The 12,203-nt window shown below is 35.1% G+C and overlaps 1 long non-coding RNA gene across 1 annotated transcript in view; it reads right to left on the bottom strand.

The window, feature by feature from the left end:
* Positions 1-12,203, bottom strand: part of LOC140602188 (uncharacterized) — a 130,697-nt gene that overhangs the window by 18,479 nt on the left and 100,015 nt on the right. The window contains exon 4 of the long non-coding RNA XR_012005157.1: positions 9,750-9,813. This is a non-coding gene — a long non-coding RNA (uncharacterized lncRNA). The remainder of the gene's footprint in view (positions 1-9,749; positions 9,814-12,203) is intronic.

Here is a 12,203-nt window from a genome sequence, read left to right on the forward strand (position 1 = left end):
AACCCCCACATCAGGCTCCCTGCTCAGTGGGGAGTCGGCTTCTCCCTCTCTCTGTTCCTCTCCTCCAACACAAACTACCCTCTACTCATGCCTTCTCTTCTATGCTGTCTCTTTCTCAAATAGGCAAATAAAATCTTAAGAAGAAAATATTCATCTAATACCTGATGCACTGTCATACAATAAGAAAATTCAACATTCAGAAGATTTTCTATGAAGAAAGAGAAATAAGTATATACCTCTGGCTGAAAGAGTATAATAGCATTGGTGTGATGCCAGGAGACAGGCATGAAGAGACAGTGGTAGAAAACATAATGCTTAAACTGAATCTCAAAGAATTATTGACAATTTTCCAGATGGACAATAAAAGCAACACTATTCTAGGCAGAGCGAAAAGCAGAAGCAATAATATATTATTTAACACTTTTTTAATCACAAGAGACAAGAAACACAACCCAAAATGCCGTAAGCAAAAGAGAGAGAGATGTTAGTTCCTAAACCAGTCAAGGTCCAGACATAAAAATGGAGACCGCATTAGGCAGTTTAAATCAAAAGTATTTACTTCAGGGAATTGGTTACTCTGATGGTAGAAGCAAAGAGGGATGCTAAGTTAACCCAGATATCTTCTATCCTCAGGCTCTGGCTTAAGGGAACATATGTCTGGTTTGATCTTCTATCCAGACCACTAAAACTTTCTCCATATCAGCAATAAGCAATAAAAAAAAAAAAAAAGCTGTACTTTCTAATCATTTTTGTATTCACTGGAAAGCATCTTTAATTTCTTTCAAGAACTTTTCCTTTGCATTAACAACCTGGCTAACTATTCGGTGCAAGAGGCCTAGTTTTTGGCCTGTCTCAGCTTTTGGCATGCCTTCCTCGCTAAGCTTAATCATTTCTAGCTTTTGATTTAAAGGAAGAAACACATGTTCTTCCTTTTACTTAAAGACTTAGAGGCTATTGTAGGGTTATTAATTGCCTGATTTCAATATTGTTGTGTCTGAGGAAATACAGAGGCCCAAGGAGAGGGAGAGAAATGGGGAAATGGCCAGATGGTGGAGGAGTCAGGCCACACACATTTACAGAAGAAGTTCACCATCTTGTATGAGTGTGGTTCGTGGCATCCCAAAACAATTAAAACAATATTTTAAAAGATCATTGATCATAGATTACTATAACCAGTAGAATGATGAAAAGGTTTTAAATACTGCAAGAATTACCAAAATGTGACACACAAACACGAAGTGAGCAAATGTTAGAAAAACAGCACTGATGGACTCACTCAATGCAGGGTTGCAACAAACCTTCAATTTATAAAAAGCACTGTATCTATGAAGTGCAATAAAAGTGCAAAAAAAAAAAGTATGCCTATATAGTTTTTTTCTGTAAAGCCTATTGAATAATACAATTTAAATCATTAAAAATGGTACATTTTATGTCAAGTATATTTTACCACAATAAAAATATCTATTAAAAAATAAATAAATTAGAAGCTACCACTGGAATTGTCTTCAGTTGCTAGAAACAGTCTCAGGAGCAGTGAACTGGAAGGAAGTCCGTCTTCCTTCCACTTTGACTCTAGCGCCTCCCAGTGGGAGAACCCAATGGGAAATTGGCTGTCCAGAGAATCTGAAGTTCGTTTGCCAAGTCCCAGTCTCCTCAACTCAAAAGTATGGATTTGGAGCTGAGAAATACTAAATGAATCACCAGCACAGCTCAGGATTGACCCAAGAACTTAAAGGCTATTGTCAGGGACTTTTTGACTTCTCTCTCCGATATGTTGGTGTCATTCTTAGGTTAAAAGCTCATTGTCTCCAGGTCCACATTCCAGGCACAAGACTACAAAAAAAAGATACCTCTTTTTCTTTTGTTCATGTATGCAATATTCTGTGTTGGTTTTGGTTAGACCAGATGTATCTAGATGATGTGTCATGCCTTTCCAATCATGTTGTTTTGAGAAAGTTTTATTTGATTGGTCATGCCTAGTTTTCAACACAGAGCCAATTCTATCCAGTTCCATCCAAAGCACATAGATTGATGGTGGTACCCAGGTCTATATACGAATGTGCAAAGCACTGTAAAGGATGCAGATGGGAAACCAACTCCAAAGCAGGTGCATATACCATGCAAATAATAACAATTATGATTATTATTAATTATATAACCATAGGAGAGAGGAAACCATTGAGAGATTTTGAGTAGGTTTCAGATTTGCTTTTTTTTTTTTTTTTTTAAGAGAGAGAAAGTGTGCACACACGTGCAAGCAAGCAGGGAGAGAGAGAGGCAGAGAGAGAGAGAGAATCTTAAGCAGGCTCCACTCCCAGGACAGAGCCCCATATGGGGCCCAATCTCCTGAGATCGTGACCTAAGCTGAAATCAAGAAGCTGAAGCTTAACTGACTGAGCCACCCAAATGCCCCAGATTTGCATTTCATAATAATCACTACAGTAGCATTTTAGAGGATGTAGAGGATGTTTGTTTTTTTTTAAGATTTTATTTATTTATTCATGAGACACACAGAGAGGCAGAGACACAGGCAGAGGGAGAAGCAGGCTCCATGCAGAGAGCCTGACATGGGACTCGATCCCAGGTCTCCAGGATCACCCCCTGGGCTGAAGGCGGTGCTAGACCGCTGAGCCACCCAGGCTGCCCTGTAGAGGATGTTTTTTAAAAGAGAGTAGAATCGAGGCAATCAGCTAGGAGAAAATTATGCTAACAATATTAATGATGCGAGCCTCATCTAGGAGATATGTGTAAGAATGGGGGAAAGAAAGAGACAGAGCAATGGTATTGCCTATTGATAGATCATGTGGGGCAGAACAAGAGAGGAACATGTCAATCACAGGGTTTTTGAAACCTAAATGAGTTTAACCATTTCTTGGGAAACCAGTCCAAATAACCCATCCTCAGATATTTTGTTTCAATTGGTATAAGACTGGAGTTGTGCCTGAAATCTTCATTGTTACTTAGCTGTACAGAACTTCTAAAGACCAGATTTAGGGAATGCACGTCTAGAATGATTCTCAGTTTTCTGGTTTGAGGACCTGACTTTTTGGCTGTTGCATTAATCAAAATTAAAAAGTGAGGAAAAGAACGAGATGGAGAAAAGGTTGGATGACCAATCATTGTTCATTTGTTTGGCCTGGGGCTGGACCAGTATTAGCACTGAAAATCCTCTATCCTGGGAAATTCCCTAGTCTTGAGCAAAACCAAATGATTGTTTACCTAAAATTTAGAAGAGAAAAACGTCTTTAGTTGAGCAACAGCAGCTTGAGAAAAGGCAAAATACAGATGTCTATAAATAGGCATTTAAGTATAAATTTAGAAACCAAGAAAAGAGTTATGAACTGGAAATACACATTCAAAAGTCATTGTTATTCAGGTAGATAATGAAGTGATGGAATCAGATGACAACATTCAAAAGAGACTGCATATATATTAATATATAGTATTAATAATAATATAGAAGAACATGGAAATTTTAATGACATCAGTATTTAAGAAAATGTACAAGAAAAGGAGTCTGTAAAGGAAAATAAGAGGCCACTTGCAATGAGGAAGTCACTGAGGAGTGGCGGGTATTATCAGTGTAAATGACCTGGAAAAAGGAATGAATATGAATATCAAATGCTACAGAGAGGGAACCACCGGGTTTGGTATTTAGGAGATCACAAGTGAGTTTAGTAGGAGCAGTTTTATTTATATGGAGTTTTATTTATAGTTTAGTTTATATAATGCTATATTTAAATGATTTGTAGAATTAGTGAGAAGAGACAAAGTGAGGACAATAAGAATATTCCACAGACAGCAAACTAGTCCAAACTAGCAAGTGATTCCTATGGGAATTCAGCTTGTAGGCAATTTTAACAGACCTGGAAAGTGTTTGGTTTTGATTTTGGTTTGATCTTATTAGTTGTTCAGTAGTATTTAGCACTTAAGACATTTTAGATAAGATTTCCACGTTCTCTTAGAAAATGAGAAGCTCTGACATCGGGACCTGCACTTTTGCATGGCAGGGATCAGCCCTGAAAGAAGTTGATGGACACACACTCAACAATTTTCTATAGTCTCCCCAAAGGCTTCACTTCTCTCATTTCCATCAAAAGCTCGGTGTACGCGCACTCTGGAGTGTGAGGCCCTGGTTTAACATATAGAACTCTGAAAGGAAGGAAAATAAAAGTATCTATAAAAGATGATTGGGTCCAGTGAAAGTTTTGACTTTATTTTGCTTTTTAAAGATGGAATTAGCTTGAGTCTACCTATATGCCAACCAAAAGAAAGAGGATAATTATTGAAGCAAAGTCAAAATGTGAGGGGGCTGTGATGTAGAATGATGAGGAAATCAACCTTAGGCGACCAGGATTCCCCCAGAGAACCTAGCTATATATGTGATGAAGCCATATATGTAATGATTTAAGAATATGACACTGACTACGAGTTAACTAAACTCACCTGAGATGAATAGTCACCAAAGCTTCATTACAGCCCTATTCAGATCACAGGTTGGCAATTAAGAAGCAAATAAAAGCTCCAACACTTTCACTTATACCAAGAAACTAGCAGTTTTCTAGGAGGCCCCACATAGCTCATGTTTTTCTATTTCTGATGAATTATACCCAGCAGTCCTTTGCTACTATAGTGTGCTCTCATATGGAGAAAAAAAAAAAAACTGGAGAAAACATGTTTGTATAAATCCAGAGACTTTGTAAATCAGGACTGCTACAGCACAAAAATAATCCATTTCCCAGCCTTGCCAAGGAGGATTCTGTTACACATACGTTTCCTTCTCATGAAGTTAAAATTCATTTTTGTTCTCGTAGATGTATTGGGGCCAAGTGAAACCACAAAGTGCATTATCTGAGTTGCACTTTCATATAAATTAGTTAGGAAAAAATTGTTGACAGTGGCACACTTCTACAAGTGGGCTAGAATCTGCAAATGCTATAAACTAAATCTCTGATGGGTTTGGTGTCTCACCCAGGCTCCTCCAAATAAAAGCACACATACTCGTTGGTTTGTTACTACTCTATACTTACAATGAAACTTCTCAGTCTAACCTCAAGATTTTCCACAGCAAGGCTTGATTATGTAAATGCAATAAGTAAAAATTCACGACTATCCACTATGGCCTTATCTATCTGGCAAATCAAATTGTTTTCTGGCTCATTCTGCCTGGTATGGGGCAGTTGTTCTTTTTCCATAATAATGATGGACTAAATGTTTCATTTGCCTTAATGTCTCTGTTGGATCCACATTATGGCAATACTGCATCATTATAGATTCAGTCATTGCCATAATTAGAGTTTAGTAGTCCAAGAACTTTCCCAAAGAGAATAATGTCTAGATGGAAGTATGACTAAAATACTGTAATTTTTCCAACTTTAGAGAAACTAACCCTTTATATATACTTCCAAATGGAAAATGGAAATACATTATGACCATATGTCAATATTAAAAATGATCGTATCCAAAATGTCAGTTTTCTGCAGACCGATAGCCCCTTAACAGAAAGATTTTACAGTAGGAAAATATATATGTTGAAGGATGTAACCTGAAAGTGAAATGAGAGACTTGAATCAATCATCTACTCATTTTCAAGTAATTCTCTTCAGTTATACTGAAACCATGCAGGTTAGCCTACTGTAATCTTACCTGGCAATCTGCAAAGGAATGATCATAACATTTCTCCATTTCACTTGTGCATAGGCCTCTGAAATTTCCCTAAAAAGATTTAGTGAAATTTTGGGCACAGCATGCATTTGTTCTTACTCTCTTTCAAATAGATTCACAAAAGAGAATGCTAAACAGTCTTCTTTGACCCCTTAGGCGCAGCAGGGTCAGATGGGCTGACAAGAAATGGTGAGATGAGACAAAGCCCCTTGCTCTTCTATGCACCTGTTTAAAATTTCTCTCAGTTCATTTTAATTTAAACAGAATTTTGTTCCCATGTTCCTTTCTCAACACAATAACATTTCTTTACAAAGGCTTTGATTCTTCTCCAAAGATGAGAGAGCAAATGAGAAAGTTATTGAAACTGAGGAAGAGTTATGATCCTTCCTAGCCTAGATATGTTTTATAATTCCCCAGTCAGATATCGTAACTTCTAACCTCAAACATGTTATAACTTTCTAGGCTTCTCAGAATTGATGGTATCAGTATATCCATCCATTTCCATCTCATGAGGACTGACTCAAAAATAACCCACTACTGTTTATCAACCTACTTTCTTCCTGTTCAAATCTTTGGTTTCTATATTGCTGCTATAACAAATTACTACAAACTTAGTGGCTAAAAACAATACCAGTTTATTATCTTACAATTCTAGAGGTTTAAAAACTAATGCAGGATCTCCCTAACTAAAAATCAAAGTATTAGAAGGAATCCTTCTGAAAGCTCTGGAGAACAATTTCTTTCCTTGTCTTTTCTAGCTTCTAGAGACCCATATTCCTTGACTCATGACCCCTTTTGAACATCTCTAAAGCCAGAAAGTCCTTTCCACTTCAACCTTGCTTTCATCATCCATATCAATCTCTGACTCTGACTTTTATGTCTCTCTCTCCAGTTTTTTAAGGACTCTTGTGATTTCATTGGGCTCACTGGGAAAATCTCCTTATTTTAATATCAGCGGAATAACCATCTCAATTCTGTCTTCAACTTTAATTGCCCTTTGCCATGCAACCTAACATACTCAGAGGTTTTGGGAATTCCAATGTATCTATTCAACTTTTGGGAACCATTAGCCGGCTACTATAGTCTCTAAAAGTTCTTCAGTATTTCTTCCTGAAAACCCATATAAAAGCAACCTTTATTCATCAGGAAAGATTTCATTTTTTCAAAACCTCCCCAGATAGTAGCTTCTTGGCAGTACACTACTATGAAAAAAAGAATGAGTAGGATTCAAAATGCTTAAATCCAAGTTCTGGCTATACCATAATTTACATCGAGACATTTGTAAGTCTCAACATCTTCACTTGCAAAACAAAGGTAATAAATAGTCTACAATTTGACTAGCTCATAGAATGCTGTGATAACTAAAGATCTGGTAACTTAGAAGGTCTTTTAAAACTATTAAGTGGGACAAATGGCAGATCAAAAAACAGTGATGTAAACTTCAGAAATATATTGATCTATGTCAAAATCTTGGCTCTTTCTTGTAACCCTGGGCTAGTTGCTTTTTTTTCTTTTAACTTTTTAACTCTCCAAATAAATTTTGCTGTCCATAAAATAAAGCTAACCTCTCAGGCATTAAGAAAATTAAATAAGATAAAACATGTAAAAGTGCTTAGAATAGTGCTGAAACTGCACTTATTGTTAGTTTTGATAATTAGTAAATGACTAAGCACTCATTGTTAGTTTTGATAATTAGTAAATGACTGACCTGATTTGATTATTGAGTTTTCCAAAATTTTAATCTTAAAGGAAGTGAGGCATATCTTACTTTTCAACTCTGATTAGTATACAGTTAGCTTGATTTATTCATAAAAGTTCTTAATATATTTTTGTCCCTTTTTCATCACTAATAGTACATGGACTTTTTTAAAATCAATTTTTAATAATGCATCAATACCATCATTTTTAGCATTATAATTGTCCCAAGTTTAGCCATGTGAAGTCCTCCAAGCCTGCTCCTACTCTAATTTAAACAGAATTTTGTTCCCATGGTATTTTGTCAGCAACATTTTATTGATTTCTAGCTTTCTGGTACATCAAAATATTCTGGGTTCACATTACCATTTTCCTTTTTAGAAACCCAGATTCACCCATTTTTCCCTAGAACCCTGGTTTATTTTAATGTGAAATATTGTTTAGAAACCAAGATCTAGGACTATATGTTTTCATTGCCAATGACTGGTCTTTGATTCTGGCTCAGTTCCATGAAGAGTGATAAGAAATATACACATATTTATAACCCACGAGGTTTCTCTTTATGTGTGGATTTTACTTATATTTTTCCCACAAAAAGAACCCTGTTTCCCAACAGCATCAATATATTTACTCATCTGCTTTATCCCTCAGGACACACAAAATAATTTCAGAACTATTGAACCAATATCACTAGGAACAAACCTACTAAATGAAGTACAAGGTGGTTGTTTTTCTTTTAATTCTTTTTTACCCACATCTATCACTCACAAAGGGTATTCAGAGAACCCTGTTCAAAAGTTCTCTAAATAACCCCTTCTCCTATATGGCTATGTTATCAGTTTGATACACACTTGCCTTCATTTGTATCTGCTGTAATTAATTATATAATTTTTCTTTCATCTTTATTTTTCAATTTTTTATATAAATAATTACATATTTCAAAGTCAAGTCAAAATATACAAAATATAAATAGATATTAGACATAAATATGTAAATACATTAAATATATTACATATAAATGTATACAAGATATATTTCATTTCTATTGTACCTTCCGATCAATTCTCACAAATTGATCAGTTTCTCTTTTATTCTTTCCTTTCTCTGAGATTTTTTTTTAAAAACAAGCATATACATACACATAGATATATATGCACACACGCATCTATTTCCTCTTGTTTCATAAAAAAGACAACATGCTGTATTTGCTATTTTGTACCCCATTTTCTTCACTTAATAATGTATCCTAGAAGTCATCCCATATCTGTTTTTAAAGGCAAATGCTATATTACTTGATATATATTCACTTAATGTATCCTAGAAATCATTCCATATATGTTTTTAAAGGCAAATACTGTTATTACTTGATATATGTTCACTATTATAAATTTTGGCCTTCAAATTTAAGTACATTATTTTCCATTATTTTATGGCTTTTAACCTGATATCTACTTTTCCAATGTAGGGAAGGATTAAAACCACTATCTTTTCATTGTTTGCATTTCTCTGATAAAATTTTATCTATTTTTTTTTCATTTTATCTATTTTTTATTGTAATTGTTTTCAATCACTTGTTGCAGGCACCTCTTATAGTCAGGATACAGTTGGATTTTCATAATGAGCATTCTGAAAAATCTTTCTTTTACTAAGTGTCTTAAGACCACTTATAGGGGATCCCTGGGTGGCTCAGCGGTTTAGCTTCTGCCTTTGGCCCAGGGCGCGATCCTAGGGACCTGGGATCGAATCCCACGTCGGGCTCCCGGTGCATGGAGCCTGCTTCTCCCTCCTTCTGTGTCTCTGCCTCTCTCTCTCTCTCTCTCTCTCTCTCTCGCTCTCTGACTGTCATAAATAAATAAAAAAATTTAAAAAAAAAAAAGACCACTTATATTATATAGCTTCATATTACTGTTAATATATTTACTGTGCATTATATAAATTATGGCTTTTTGTCTATATGCTATAGTCTATTTTGCTCTTCTTTTGTATTTCCTATGATGTACAGGAAGGTTTGTATTTTTGTCCTTACTGGTTATCTTTATGCTAATACTTTTTTTAAATTGAGATATATTTGGCACAAAATATATTAAGTTCACTTGTACAATGCAATAATTCTATATTTTTATATATTGTGAAATGATCACCATAATAAATCTAGTTAATATCCTTCACCACACATAATTACAAATTTTGTTCTTATGATGAGAACTTTTAAGATTTACTTTCAACAAATTTCTAATATGCTAATACTTTTTAAATGTTCTTATTACTTTGTTTCCTTACTTAGGCTTCAACTATTTGATTTGTCAAATATAATTATACCCCTAATACTTATGTGACAAGCAATAAGCTTATTCAACATTTTATTTCACCCTTCTCCCATTTTTTGTTACCTTATCTCTGCTTTGTAATTACATGTGCTTCTTCCATCCTTGTCTCCATCTTTTAGTCTTAAAGCTGCAATGAAATATATTCAGTGTTCAATTTTTATTTAATTCCTCATTAAGCCTTATAAAATTTTCAAACCAATTTTACCTTGAGCTTATCATAAATTATTCTGAAATGATTTCTCTTTTGTTTTTATTTCTGAGATGATTTTGCCTTCTTCTATTTCTTTCTAATTGACTCTCATTTCATATATTCCTGGTATTTGTCCACTTTTATTTCCATATTTTGTATTTTTTTTTAAATATTTTTTTAATTTTTTATGATAATCACACAGAGAGAGAGAAAGGCAGAGGGAGAAGCAGGCTCCATGCACCGGGAGCCCGACATGGGATTCGATCCCGGGTCTCCAGGATCCGCCCTGGGCCAAAGGCAGGCGCCAAACCGCTGCACCACCCAGGGATCCCTCCATATTTTGTATTTCTAATGTGATGTGCTTGTTCATACCTGCAGACACTTGTTTAGGCTGTTTAATGAAGATTGAATGTTAACTGTTCTTCTGCTTCATTGTTGGTTTTGAAGAAAGACTATGAGGCATCTAAAAAAATCTCCACTTGCTAGAGACCGAATAACGTCTCTCCAAAATCCATATGTTGATGTTTAATCTCCAATATAACTGTATTTGGAGAAAAGGGTTTCAGCAGGCAATTAAGGTTGAATGGGTTCATAAAAGTGGAGTCTAATCCAATAGGGCTGGTGGCCTCATAAGAAGAAAAAGAGAAAGATTTCTCCCTTATTTTCCATAAACACACACCAAGGAAAAGTTATGTGAGCACATTCAAGAAGGTGGCCATCTGCAAGCCAGGAAAAGAGCCCCACCAGTACCTGATTATTCTGGCACACTGATCAGGCTTGCAGCCTTCAGAACAGTAATAAGAAAATTTCTATTGTTTCAGCCATCAGTCTATGCTATTTTATTATGGTAGCCAGAACCAAATACACCATTTTCATTTTTAATTTTCTTTTTATACTAGCTTTATATGGATATTGCATGCAGTGTTCTGTTTTGTTCAGCTCTATTCATCTCATATTTTCATACTCAAAAGTAATAGGATTATCTAAGCCAATGTTGAAAGTTTGGATTGTTTACTAGAATTTTTAGTTCAAAATCATCTTCTGTTACTATAGTGAAGTTTCTTTAATTGACAGTGCTATTTATTTTGGCAGGTACTGAGAGTCAGAATGGCTAGTATTTTATCTGATTGTGCAGGTCTTTTAATTTCTGTAGAATCTTCAACTCTGACCGCTTGCACCCTTCTTTTCTTTCACCAAGATTCCAAAGTATGCTTCCCTACTGAAAGTCTCCATTCTACCCTAGAAACTGGTGTTTTCCTAAACTTCCACTATTGGTTCTATGCACTTCGATTTCTTTTCAATTTTATCCTCCAGTAGCCAGAGCTCCTACCAATAAGGTCTCTGACCTGTTCATTCTCCACACTCCACTCTACTCAAGGTGTTGACTCCATTACTGTTTGTGATTTTATCAGTGTTTACCACTTTTAGGTCCCTATCTACTTTTCCTACTTTCTGCTCAATCTTTGACTGATTCCTTCACATTCATGTGTTTTGAGAATTAAGCCACTGAATTTGTATGTTTATTTTACTACCTATAGATAATTTGAGATTTGAATAGCCTTAGTGTTCTAATTACACCTTAGGTATCAACCACAGGTACCTTACTTGCTCTTCTCTTTGACCTACATGCATGGTTTTGTGGGAAATATGGGGATTTTTCTTTAAAAAAAAAAAAACTTTTATATAGGCAGTTGCCATTACATATAGGAAGATAGGAGTCATAATAATCTTTCTTATTCCTTATAACTATTTTATATGACAGATATAATAGCATTAAAGAAAATAACTGATTTAGAAGTCTACAAATCTAGCTCAAGAAAATATCTGTAAGTATAACGTGCCGTATGGTTCCCATCTGGCGTGCACTGGCTCAAAGCTAATCCATTACTGATTTCTTGGCCGATTTCTTCAGCCCTTTAATTCCAAGTGTTTCTTTGGCATTTCGCCTAAGTATATCTTTCCATCATGATCTTAATTTTGTTGGACTAGTTTCATTTGTTCTTAAAGTTCTATCACTCAGTTTACCCATCTTATTGCTTGGGAAAATATACACACTTCTACATCACTTCTCATGACAATATTACTTGGAAGCTTAAGAAACTGAGTTGACATTATATGAAGGATTTAAAGTGAAAGGTTTTTTAAAAGGAAGGGGATGACATTTTATCATTAACCTATTTTATCTTAGAAGGAATATGTTTAGGTGTTAATTGGTTATTTCAAGGTAATAGAGCAAGCTTATATGAATTTCTGGACCTTGAATAATAATACTTTCCTTATATCTCTTATGCCTGGATATCTCCTTCATCTCAAGAATTTTAAACTTC

This window comes from Canis lupus, chromosome 13 (genome assembly GCF_048164855.1).
Source record: "Canis lupus baileyi chromosome 13, mCanLup2.hap1, whole genome shotgun sequence".
Taxonomy (NCBI): domain Eukaryota; kingdom Metazoa; phylum Chordata; class Mammalia; order Carnivora; family Canidae; genus Canis; species Canis lupus.